Source organism: Phoca vitulina, unplaced genomic scaffold (genome assembly GCF_004348235.1).
Source record: "Phoca vitulina isolate PV1807 unplaced genomic scaffold, GSC_HSeal_1.0 scaffold2, whole genome shotgun sequence".
Lineage (NCBI taxonomy): Eukaryota > Metazoa > Chordata > Mammalia > Carnivora > Phocidae > Phoca > Phoca vitulina.
Window position 1 is genome coordinate 4713059 of NW_022589705.1, and position 12866 is coordinate 4725924.

A 12866-nucleotide genomic window follows, 5' to 3' on the forward strand; every position below is an offset into this window, starting at 1 on the left:
TCCTTGCTCCTCCTGAAACCTCCATTCTCCCCCCTTGTCTTATTCTGCTGGGGCCGCCATGACAAAATACCAGTGGCTTAAAAAACAAATTAGACTGGGTGACTTAAAAAAACAAATTTATTTTCTCACAGTTCTAGAGGCTGGAAAGTCCAAGATCAAGGTGCTGGCTGGTTTGGCTCCTGGGGAGGGCTCTCTTCCTGGTTTGCAGGCGGCTGCCTTCTCGCTGTGTCCTCTCATGGCTGGGAAGAGCCCTGGTGTCTCTCCTCTTCTTCTGAGGACACCAGCTCTACCAGAGTAGGTTTCTACCCTCAAGGCCTCATGTAACCTTTGTCACCTCCTCATGGTCCTGTCTCCAAATAGAGTCACATGGGCGTTAGGGTCTCAACATGTGAGTCTTAGGACAAAAATATTCCATCTATGACACTGCTTCTGTGTGGGATCCCAGCTGCCCTCATCTACTTAAGGAGATCACTCCTTGTCTACCTCTCTCCTGCATCATCAGCATTTACCACTCTGCTACGTCATACAAACAGACTGTCATTTCCCATATCTTCAAAAAAACAAAATACTCTTTATTCACTTCCCCATCTAGCTCTTGTCTCATTTTTCCACTATCTTTAATGGAAAAGTTTCTCAAAAGAAATGATCTGTACTTCCTTTTTTCTGACTCCTCTCCTCCTTTCTTGAACCCACTTCAATCAGGCTTGTCAAGGTTACCAGGGACCCCCCTCCCCCAGCTGTGGGATCTGGTGGGTAGCTCTCCAGCCTCATCTTGCCATGTCTGTAAGCAGCATTTGGCTCAGTGGAGTAGTTCTCATGTACTTAGTGCTTTGTAGATGCTAGGTTCTGTGGGGTCTGCGACAGGAAAGCTTGCAATGGGATAGGGCAAACAGATCTGTGAGCACTTGTGATGAGTGTACTAAGTCCTAAAACGGAAGTATAGACAAAGAACGAAGGAATTACAACCATATGATCCAGCTGTTCCACTCCTTGGTGTATGCCCAAGAGAAATAAAAACATGTCCACACATATGAATGTTCATAGATCATTACTCATAATAGCCAAATGGAACAATCCATATGTCCGTCAACTGATGAAAAGATAAATGTGGTACATTCAGACAATGGGATAGTAGTCAGTGTAGAAAGTAATGAGGATCTGAGGGCGCCCGGGAGGCTCAGTCGGTTAAGCAAGTGTCTGACTCTTGATTTCGGCTCAGGTCATGAGTTCAATCCCCACGTTGGGCTCCCCGCTGGGTGTGGAGCCTCCTTAAAAAAAAAAAAGAGGGTCTGATATGTGCTACCACATGGGTGAGCCTTGAAAACGTGCTCAGTGAAAGAAGCCAATCCAAAGAGACCACACACTATATAAGTTCATCCATACAAAATAGAATAGGCACATCTATAGAGCTAAAAAGTGGATTCCTAGTGGCCCAGGGCTGGGAGGAGGATGTTGGGTCAGGGGAAGGAGTGACTGCTAATGAGGGCATGGTTTCTTTTTGGGGTGATGACAATGTCCTAATATTGTAGTAATTGTATAACTGTCAGACTAAAACCATCAAATTGTACACTTCAAATGAGTGGTTGTACTCTGTGTGAATTATGTCCTAATAAAACCGTTATTATAACAAAAAGAACTAAGCAATTAGAGGAGGGCTGGCCCTGGGAAAGGGAGTCCCCCCACCCCCCCACCCCCGGAGCTGGCCTTCCCCGTTGGCTGCTTCAGCCCTGGCTCAGCCCTGGAGGCTAATGGACTATGTGGGCGACTTCCCTAATCTCAGGACCCCAACTACAGTTTTCCCCACTCTGCCTGGGGCTGAAAATTACCAGAGGATAAAGCGACCTTCTATTTGGAAGTCAGAGCCAAGAACAATCATCTAGCCTCAAACACCAGCCAGTGAGTCTATGAAAGTGTCATGAACCAGAGTTCAACTTAGAATCTCAAGACAGGGGCGCCTGGGTGGCTCAGTCGTTAAGCGTCTGCCTTCGGCTCAGGTCATGATCCCAGGGTCCTGGGATTGAGCCCCACATCGGGCTCCCTGCTCAGCGGGAAGCCTGCTTCTCCCTCTCCCTCTGCCCACGCCCCCCCCCCCCACTCGTGCTCACTCTTTATCTCAAATAAATAAATAAAATCTTAAAAAAAAAAGATTCTTGAGACCGATCGTCCCACTGTGTCTCCTCCCGGCCACCCTTAGCCATGCTCTGCCCCGCATCCACATCCCCTGCTCATCCATCTTCTGCATTCCCATTCCCTGCCCAGCCCCTCCTTCCGGGGTGCTTCCCCTGCAGAGCCAGTGGAACCTCCCTCCATGGTCAGCACTGGACCCTCCACCCCCCTTCCCCACCCTCGGCCTGTCTCTGCATCCCTGTGCTCCTCCCCGAGGCCTCTGGCTCCATCAGCAGCCCCCCCCCAAGGGACAGGCAGGTGCTACTGCTCTCTCTGATTCATGCATGAGGAAAGCCACAGGCACCTGTCCAAGGTCAGCCGGTCACAAGCGAAAGAATCAGGACTCCAACCGGGCAGTGCAGCCCCAGAGGGCTCTTCACCACCAAGCTACACTAAGAGAAGTTAGAGGCATGTGGCCACTCTTCCACGGAGAGTGGGGAGACCTCTGAAACCCTCAGATTTATGCCCCCCACCCTCAACTAAAAGGTCAGCTGTGTGTGTCCACCAGCCAGAGGAAGCCCAGCCCTGGCCACTGGGCCATGTAGTGAGAGGCCTAGTAGCAGCCCAGGGCCTGTGTGGTCCGAGCGGGAGTGGCCGGGGATGGCAGAAGTGAGAGCGAAGTGAGCAGATGTGTGGGTTCCCTGGGCAGCCTGGGGAGTTAGAGTCCTTCCTCTCTCTCCAGCCCTTTCCTCTTCTTGATCTCTTTTTCTTCTTTAAGATTTATTTTTCAAGAGTCTTTCATGCAAAACGAAACAAAACTATTGATTAAAGTAGTAGGCCTCCGATCAGGGAAATACAAATCAAAAGCACAATGAGATGCCGCCTCACACCGGTCAGAATGGCTAAAATGAACAGTCAGGAAACAACAGGTGTTGGCCAGGATGCGGACAAAGGGGGGGCCCTCCTGCACTGTTGGTGGGGATGCAAACTGGTGCAACCACTCTGGAAAACAGTATGGAGGTTCCTCAAAAAGTTAAAAATAGAACTGCCCTACGACCCAGTGTTTGCACTACTAGGTATTTACCCAAAGGATGCAAACACAGTGATCTGAAGGGGCACATGCACCCCAATGTTTATAGCAGCAATGTCCACAATAGCCAAATATGGAAAGAGCCCAGATGTCCATCGACGGATGAATGGATAAAGAAGATGTATATATATATATATCTTGCCATTTGCAACCATGTGGATGGAACTAGAGGTTACTATGCTAAGTGAAATAAGTCAGTCAGAGAAAGACAAATAGCACATGATTTCACTCATATGTGGAATTTAAGAAACAAAACAGATGAACATAGGGCAAGGGAAGGAAAAATAAAGTAAGATGAAAATTGAGAGGGAGGCAAACCATAAGAGACTCTTAATCATAGGAAACAAACTGAGGGTTGTTGGAGGGGAGGGGGGTGGGTGGCTGGGGTAACCGGGTGATGGACCTTAAGGAGGACATGTGATGTAGTGAGCAGTGGGTGTTATATGCAATGGTTGAATCACTGAATTCTACCTCTGAAACTAATAATACGCTATATGCTAACTAAATTGAATTTAAATAAAGAGTTGTTTTAAAAAAAGAAAGAAAAAAAACAAGAAACAAAACAAAACAAAAATAAAGTAGTAGACCTATGTGTGTTGATTTGGGAATCATTGAAAAGCACCCCAGTCAAGACCGCCTCCCTCACCAGCCTCCTGAAATCCGCCCCCCTTCACTCCTTCAGATGCAAGCAGTTCAGGCCAGAGCAGTTAGAGACCTGTTTAAAAATGACTCATGAAACCACTTAATAAACACACCTCTGGCCAATCATTTGGAGACTGGAGCAAAAGAAAAAAAATGCATGCCCCTGTATACACATCTGTATGTATTTTTAATGAGCAAGACTATTCTAGAACATTACAATAACAAAAAAAAATTGAAAAATTGAGAAGTAGGTATATTAGAACTCAACAGTATTTTAAGTTTAAATATTTTATTTATACCCTAAAATAGTGTTTATTAGAATAGTACTTTCCCGGCTTTAATGAAAAACTCAGTAAGATTTCAAAGTCTACTTCTTTGCGTATCTTATTTTCGGTGGATAACATTGCCATGTTTAAGAATTTCTCTTGACCAGGTGGGCTGATGACGACTACTGAGGCCTGACCAAGGGGCTGGCTGTGTCCCCTGGTACTATGCAGCCCCGGCCAGGCTTTGGAGGCCAACACCAGCCTGGCCCAAGCACCCAGGTTTACCTCACCCACAGGAATTAAAAACGTTATCACCCCTGCTGTTCCCCGGGGCGGGTCGGAGGGGAAGAATTTCTCTTGACCAGGTGATGATCTTAATTTTCCAACTGACTTTAGCTCACTGTAAAGCCCTTCAGATCACGTGTTTATTTAAAATGTTGAGATTTCGCTCTTCACAGATTTTTTTTTTTGCTAATTTTGCATCTTAAGTGTATTGCATTAAGTATTATTTATCTTGATTACTGAGTTCTTTTGGTGCCCCCTTAAATTTTGCACCCTAGCTGAGGGTCCCCTCACCCTAGTCCCAGCCCAGCTGAGAATCTTCTGATAGCAGAAGTATCATAGGAGAAGAAAGAAAACCAATTCATTCATTCAACAATGAAGTCATTTGTCCATCCATCCATCCATCCATCCATCCATCCATCCGTCCATCCATCCAACATGTTAACTGAGTGCCTACTATGCGCCAGGCACAGTTCTGGACACTTGGGATGTAACAGTGAACAAGACAGACAAAAGTCTGCGTTCATGGGCCTGCATTCTAGTGGGGAAGACAGACATGTAACCAGATAAATAAGGGAAGTACAGTATTAAGGGCTAAGAGAAGAATAAAACAGGGAACCAGGGGGAGCGTCAGTAGGGGTGAGGTAGAGCTCTAAGAGAGTGAGGGCCCACTGTGTCCAGAGTGGGAAAGAGTCAGCCCATAGGTGTGTTTTGTGTAGCCTTCACAGTGTTAATTTTTTTTTTTTTTTAATTTGGATGTCTTTAGATGCACACCACTCTCTGTTTCACCATTGACTCTATGCTTCCCTATTGTCTTGCATCCATTTTTTTTCTTGGCTCTGTGCCCCAAGCCATGGAGACAATTGTGTGCTCTAAATATGCCCTAGAAGCAGTAGAGAACAACAGGACAGATGGACAGGGCAAAGGACAGTCAGCCCCAGCCTGTGTGGCTGGGAAATCGGGGGCAAGTACCTTCCACCCCCACATCTTTACAATGAGAAGTCACAGTCCACAATGCCACAGTGGGGGCATTCCCCGAAAAGGGCTGGGGTTTAAGTTTTCCACCAACAAAGAGAAATGAGAGCTCAGAGTCAGAAATAAGTTGAGTTATGGACATTAGAGGACATTCCATTTCCTTCGTGTCTTAGTTTGTGGACTAAGAATCACGTCCACAAGAATAGCATCTATTGAGCCTCTCCTGTGTACCAGACGCCTTTGGACTCAGAAGCTCTATGTGATCCTCACCATAGCGGCTCAAGTGAAGTGTGATTTTCCCATTCTTGTCCTCTGTTTCCCAGGTGACAGGCAGATGCTCAGAGAGATGAAGCAACTTGCCCAAAGACGAGCAGCAAGCTCCTGCCAAAAGTGTACCCGACCCTGTCCCTCTGGCCCAAGAGCAAGTTCTTTGCCGTAAACCTTGCTGCTCATTGAAGGGATGGAATTCCTCCTCCCATCCTGTTGCTACAGATGTTATGTAAGGTGTGCACACCTGAAAACCACCTGGCCGGTCCTCTCACGGTGGTAAGTACTTCTATGAAGACACATCTCATTTGAACCTCAGGAAAACTGTGAGTGAGACAGTGTTGCCCCATTTTGCAGAGAGGGGAACAGGTGTAGTGACCTAAAATGATATGTCCAAAGTTACCTAGCAAGTTGGGAGACGTGAAGCTGGGCCAGAGTCCTGTCCTGACGCTACATCACCCATCCCAAGACAGGATTGCAAACCCTTGGACGGCCCGCCCCCAGTCAAGCCACTTACCCCACACTTCTTGCCATAGCAGCGAAATGCTACCCAATGTATGGTGAAAGGGTTGGGCTCCTCCATGTCCGCTGACCCCCACACTCACTCCCAACCCCAGATATTTCAATCACAGAATAACTGACTGAGTCACATAGAGAGCTGGATATGACCCAACAGGGCAGCTCCCCACTCTCCCATGGACAGCACGTGGACTTCTGCCTCTCGTGACTGACTCGCCAGGCTGGGTGATCCCGTGCGTTCTCCCCATGAAACGCTGGCTGCCCTTCCCTCCCGGCGGGCACACTGAATGCACGGGCTACGGGGTACTGTGGCTTCCCTGTTGACCTGAATGTCACTTGCAGTGACATGTGTTTGCTCCCAAGCCTGTTCCATGCTGGAGCACTTCAATGAATGTCACATAAACTGGGGAAATGTGGGTGTGAAAGAAAGAGTTATTGTTTCTGTCAGAACCAAGTTGACAGTTTGCAGAGACTTAATAAAGGAGAGATCCTAAAATAAGGTTATTGTTGAATTGGATGGAGGCAAGACAATGGGAAGGATCGGAGGCAAAGCATCGTATCTAAAAGGTTCCTGTACTCAACTTGTTTTCAGGTGTCTAAGTTCACGCTCTGCTCTGTGGAAACCGAAATTAGAAATTGTAGACAATGCATCCAGGGTGTGATTTTTGTACAAAAGCACAGTAGGACAGAACTCCAAAAAAATAGACATATTCTCAACGCAAAGGCCTTGACTCTATGTCAAACTACTGGTGAAGGAATGTACATGTGTATGTTTTGGGTTAACAAAAATGTTCAAGATATGTATATGTAATTTAAATTTTCTTCTCACATATACCCACACACATGCTTTTACATTAATAGAGAAATGGGATTATGTTACATATATTGTTTTAATTTTGATGCAGTCCTTTTTTTTTTTTTTCCTTTTCTTCTGATGGGGTCCTCCCTCACTTTCTCCCATCCGCCTTCAAAACCAGGATGACAGCTGGGTCTGGCTTCCGCCATGTTTCCTCCATGCTCCTGCGTGTTGGCTCTCATACACAATGGGGCCAGAAGGTAAAGAAGGGTGGCATATTTCTTCTTAGGAGTGGGATAATTTTATGTATAATTTCCTGCACTTCACTTTTTCTCACCAATTACTCATGGTAATCCCTATGAATCACCAGACCTAGGTCCAACTGTTCTTTTTAATGGCTGCAGAATATTTCTTCACATGTCCTAATATATTCACCCTCCCCACCTCTGAAGGACATTTGCTTTGTTTCTAGGTTTTGTTTTCCACCATAAGCAACAATTTATTATACATCCTTGTGCATATAGTCGTACATTCTGGCAGTTGACCCTTGAACAACATAGGGATTGGGGCGCTGACCCCCACACCGTCCAAAATCCATGTATAACTTTTGACTCTCCAAAAATTTTACTAAGTAGGCTACTGTTGACCGGAAACCTTGCCGATAACATAAACAGTCAGTTAACACACTCTTTGTATGTCCTATTTATTATATAGTGTGTTCTTACGATGAAGGGAGCCAGAGAAAAGAAAATGTTATTAAGGAAATCATAAGGAAGAGAAAATACATTTACAGTGCTGTACTGTGTTTATGGGGAAAAATCTGCATATATGTGGACCCATGCAGTTCAAACCCGTGTTGTTCCAGGGTCAACTGTCTTTTTATTTCTGTGGGGTCGATTTCCAGAAGTGGAACGGATATATGTATTTTTAATTTTCATTTTTAGTAGATGTTGCCAGATTGCTTTCCAAAGATTGCTGTGCCACCCAAGAGCGATGATTAAAGTAACTTTTTCCCCGCATTCCCACCAGCAAGAGGAATCATCAGTCTTAAAATGTAGGTCATTCTGATAGAGGCAAAGAAGTATCTCATTGCTACTTAAATTTACATTCCCTGATTGCTAGAGTCTGAAAGCTTTTTATGTTTTTTGATCATCTGGACTTGCTCTTCTGTGAATTGCCTATTTGCATCCTTCGTAAGTTTTCCTTCCTTTTTTTAAAAAAATAATTAATTGCTTCAATTAATTCTGCAGCTAGTCCACCAGCTTCCACTCCCTGTCCCATTAGATAGGACTGAAAATGTTGTAAATGTTGATATGTTGCTATTGTAAACCATTTGAAATGAGCAGGAGAAATGAAAGCCACAAAGGGCTAGGAAATGGGTGTGGGAAAAGAGGTTAGGAGGCCATAAAGCATGAGGAAGGACGAAATAAGAAACCAGGATTCTTGAGAAAGTAGAAATGATGTAGCCCCGTGGTGCTCGAATTGGTAGATGGCGAAAGAATACAGTGAAGGAGTCAAGACTCGGGAGGGATATACACATTCACGTGCGTGTGCTCGCACACACGTGCACACATGTTCACACACACACATCATTCATTGAACCTTTGCCACGTGCCAGTCACTGTGCTAAGTGCATTGCCTGCTGCATCTCACCCTTCACTAGAAGGTAGATGGTAGTATTATTCCCATTATACAGATGGAAAAACAGAGACTCACAGAAGTGTAGTAACATAGTTAAGCCTGCATTGCTCATAAAGGGGTAGAACCGGGACTGGGACCTAGGTCTGCCTGCCCTAAGCGCTTAGCTGGGAGGTGATTGGCCCCCAGAGAGGTGTGGACAAAGCTGCCATCAGGGGGCTTGGGCCTAGACCAGGGTTCCAAGCTGGGCCCGAGAAGGGGTTACAGACGAAGCGGAGACAAGTTAGAAACGCTGCAGCCTAGACTGGGTGGTCGGTTTCCTGAGAAACCTGTGTGGTCAGAGGGGCCTGTGGGGAGCAGGTTTCGGCTCTATAGATGATCGGGGGCCCTGAGCCGCGGCAAGGGGTGCTGGGGGGTACAAGAGAGCACATCCCAGATGTAAGCCCCCAGTGGATGAAGTGACTCACAGACCCTGATGTCACACCACATCCTTGGCTGCAATCACCGTGAAGGGAATGACACAACCAGTTGGAGGAAGTGCATTTTTTTTTTAAAGATTTTATTTATTTATTTGAGAGAGAGAGAGAAAGAGAGAGAGAGAGAGAGCATGAGAGGGGAGAGGTCAGAGGGAGAAGCAGACTCCCTGCTGAGCAGGGAGCCCAATGCGGGACTCGATCCGGGGACTCCAGGATCATGACCTGAGCTGAAGGTAGTCGCTTAACCAACTGAGCCACCCAGGCGTCCCAGGAAGTGCATATTTAAGGAGCTTACTGTCTCAGTCCCTGGAGAGAATGAACAGCCTTGTTACTCCTGAGTTTCCAGGTGCTTTGCCGCTCAGCCCTCCCCACGCCTCAGCCTCTGGGTGACAAGAACCCCTGGGACAAATGGCTGAGTGGCTGGAGGAGTCACGCTGGTGAGAGCCCCCCAGGGGTGTGCAGCAGCAGGTGCAACGAACGCAGGGCCCGGAGCCCCTGTGCCTCCCTCCGCCCGCGAGTCAGGAAGTTCCCCAGCCCTGTTCCCAGCTGCAACATCAGGGCAAAAATACTCCCCTCCTACCTTACAGGGGGTGAGCGAACTCCTTGGAAAGCACTGAGGCACAGTATAAATAGCAACGTTTGCCATGCGTTGGGTGGTAATGCTAGAAACGCCTGGACCGACCCAAAGAAGCAGCCGAGAGATCCCCTTGTCCCAGGTGGCTGGGGAGGCTGGTTCCATTCGAGCCAGAATGAAGGGTGTTCCGAGAACAAGGGGAGGTTAAACGTGCCTGTGAAAACAGTGGGGCTTCCGCGAGCAACCCCCAAGCTGAATCCCTTCCCGGCAGATTGCTCCACCAGGGAATCTGGGAAAAGACGATTTGGGGTTGGATCCAGCAGATGGGGGTTCAGATCTCAGTTCATCCACTTAAGAGGGGAGCCACCGTCTAGGCTTCTGTTCTCCGTCTGCAGAGTTTCCGAGCCGCGCCTGTGCATGAAAGACGAAGGCGCGTGTTTGGTGCTGGAAAAGTACCGGATGGATTTCAATTCTCAGCTAACTCCATCCTGCACTTTTGTCGTTCCCATCTGCAGTGGGAGGACGGATGATTTGCAGGAGTCCTGCCAGGATCTGTGTCTGTGTTCTCTCTGCGGAAACTCCTCGAACCCCGTGAGGTGTGCACTGTGATCCTTCTTCTAGAAATGAGGCATCAGGTACTCAGAGGGGGTGAGCTGCCTACTTGAGGTCTTACCCTTTGAACCCTTGCCTGGCATCAAAATCTGTGCCCTTTATCTGAGACAACATGCAGAGTCGACTCAAATCTACATTTTTCTTATAGATGTTAAGAAAATCTCAAGGTACAAAATCCATGCGGATGAGGTCAGGTTCAAACACAGTCTCATACTGTCAATGAGTCTGCTGCTAAATCACCTCTTGGGTGACTCCTGAGCACCACGGTCCTTTTTCTTGTCTCGCACTGCTCGCACCCCCAGGTCCAAGTTGGAAAAGCATCAAACCGTAAGTGCAAGAAGCATTCAAGGCCATTCAATTCTGCCTTTCCCTCTGGAGGGGGGAGAATGAATCGGGAACATCAAGTGCCCAAAGTTGCCCAGGAGAGGCCTGGGCTGCTGAGTGCCAGCCGTGCCCCTTCGAGAGCCCCCTCTCTCAGTGGGAAGCTCAATGCCGCCCCTCCCCCCTTCGTGCCCCTTTCTCAGAAGCAAGCATCTGAGACACACCATCAAGGACAGGGTCGTTTCCCTGCATTTTCCTTTGGACTAGATGACTGGTCCACTGGATTGCATTTTCTTCTTCCAGATCTAGGACCGTTGAATGAATGTTTCCATATAAGGTGGAAGTAAAAATTCCTTTTGCTAAAAATAGCAGGGAGGAAGGAAGGGTGTGGCCTGGGGAAACAGGACAATACTTTGAGCTCTACCCACATGATGGAGGCCTCCTCCGCCCAGGCCCCTCTCCTTCTCCACTCTTCTGCCAGAGCCCTGCTGCATTCTGCACTCTTCTTCTTCTTCTTTTTTTAAAGATTTTATTTATTTATTTGAGAGAGAAAGAGAGTGAGGGAGTACAAGTGGGGGGAGGGGCAGAGGGCCAAGCAGACGCCGGCTGAGCAGGGAGCCCAACGACGCAGCCCCATCCCAGGACCCTGAGATCATGACCTGAGCTGAAATCAGATGCTCAGCCTACTGCGCCAGCCAGGCGCCCTGCATTCCGCACGTCTACGCACCAGCCAGTTCTTCCTCCTTGGGTCCCGGGCTCTCCTGCTCCCAGGACCAGCAACCCCCTCCTGAGCCTTCCACTACGAGGGCTCACTCCGGCCCCCTCTGGCTCTCTCCTTATTCTTCTTATATTGAGTCCTTATATCCTGTACTTCCATGAAGTCTTGAGCATTCTCCTCTTTATCTGAGGCCATGCTACATCGTGGTGTAAGAATTTCCTCAGAAACCTGACACATCGGGTTTAAAAACCCATTCTTCCCCTGGCTACCTGTGTGATTCTTGTCCAGCTCAGTCTCTGGTCCTGTTTCATCAGCTGCAAATGGGGAGAATAATATGTTTCCGGCAGGTCTCGCGTCAGAATCAACCAAATAGTGTCCCTAAAGCATTTTGCCCATTGTAAGGGCACAGTAGATGGTCCCTTTTCTTCTAGGGATTAGCCTGGGTCTCACGCTCCTGCTACGACCACGCCTAGTGCCCCAGGGGCCCTCCTGGGTGGTGCCAAGTGGGAGATGACTTTCTGTGCCCCAGAGCTCTGTCCTGGCGCTTGCAGCCCCTGCACATGGCAAACGGACCCTCCCACAGGCTGATTCTACTGCACCATCTGTGTCGGGAGCCAGACCGGGCAGGCCTCCAAAACCATCATAATTTCCAGGGCGCGATTATTCAGCACAGCCCCAAGAGGCCCGCAGAAGCCCCAGAGGCAAGAACGACAGAGTGCAAAGGAAATGTGTCTTGGGAACTGGGGTCTAACTTTCGGCTGCCTCCTTGGGCAAGTCTTTTAGGTTCTCACTAAATTTACTCATTTTAGATTCAACTAAAATTCCAACAAGAAATTCCTCCATTTCCTCCTCCCCCCGGCCACAAACAAATTCAACAAATACGAGTTGGACATGGAGGTACTGGGGACACAGGCAGAGTCCCGCCATGAGGGCATCATGGCACCCATCAGCTGATGAGGGCACAGATGTGTTCATCAAATAAACATGGAATTCTACCCCTGAGGAGGGGTTCAGGGTGCTGGAGTCTGACCGTGACCTAGTCAGAGAGGTCAGGGAATGCTTTTTGATGAAGCTGTGACTGAACACAGATTGAAGCGCAAGGAGGCAGTCACTGGCCACCACGGGGTGGAAAAGATTTCCGGGCAGAGGATGAGGTCAGTTGTAAAGACCCAGTAGCTGGAGGGGACAGAGGTGTGGGAGACATTGGAAGGCCAGGGGGAACGCTGGGTGGGGAGGATGGCTGGAGTGCTAAGAATTTGGGCTTCAGTCTCCTATGAGCCCTGAGATAGTTTTAAAAGGAGGGGATGGATATTTCACAGGTGGATGTTGGAAGAATGAATGAGTCTATCAGCACCTCATCTCCCCAGTCATTTCTCAGATTAACTTAACAGTCACTTAGCAAGAGCTTGAAAATTTGGAACATGGCAGAAGATGTTTTGATGGAGGATATTTTGACATACAAAAGGGACTGGAAAATCTGGAAAGTGAGGTGATATCTCAGAGTTTAGGCCCAGACGCCGTGTCACAGCGGGGAGCTTGGCGCTGGGCTCATGGCATCAGAAGGGGGTGAAGACTTGGGGTCCT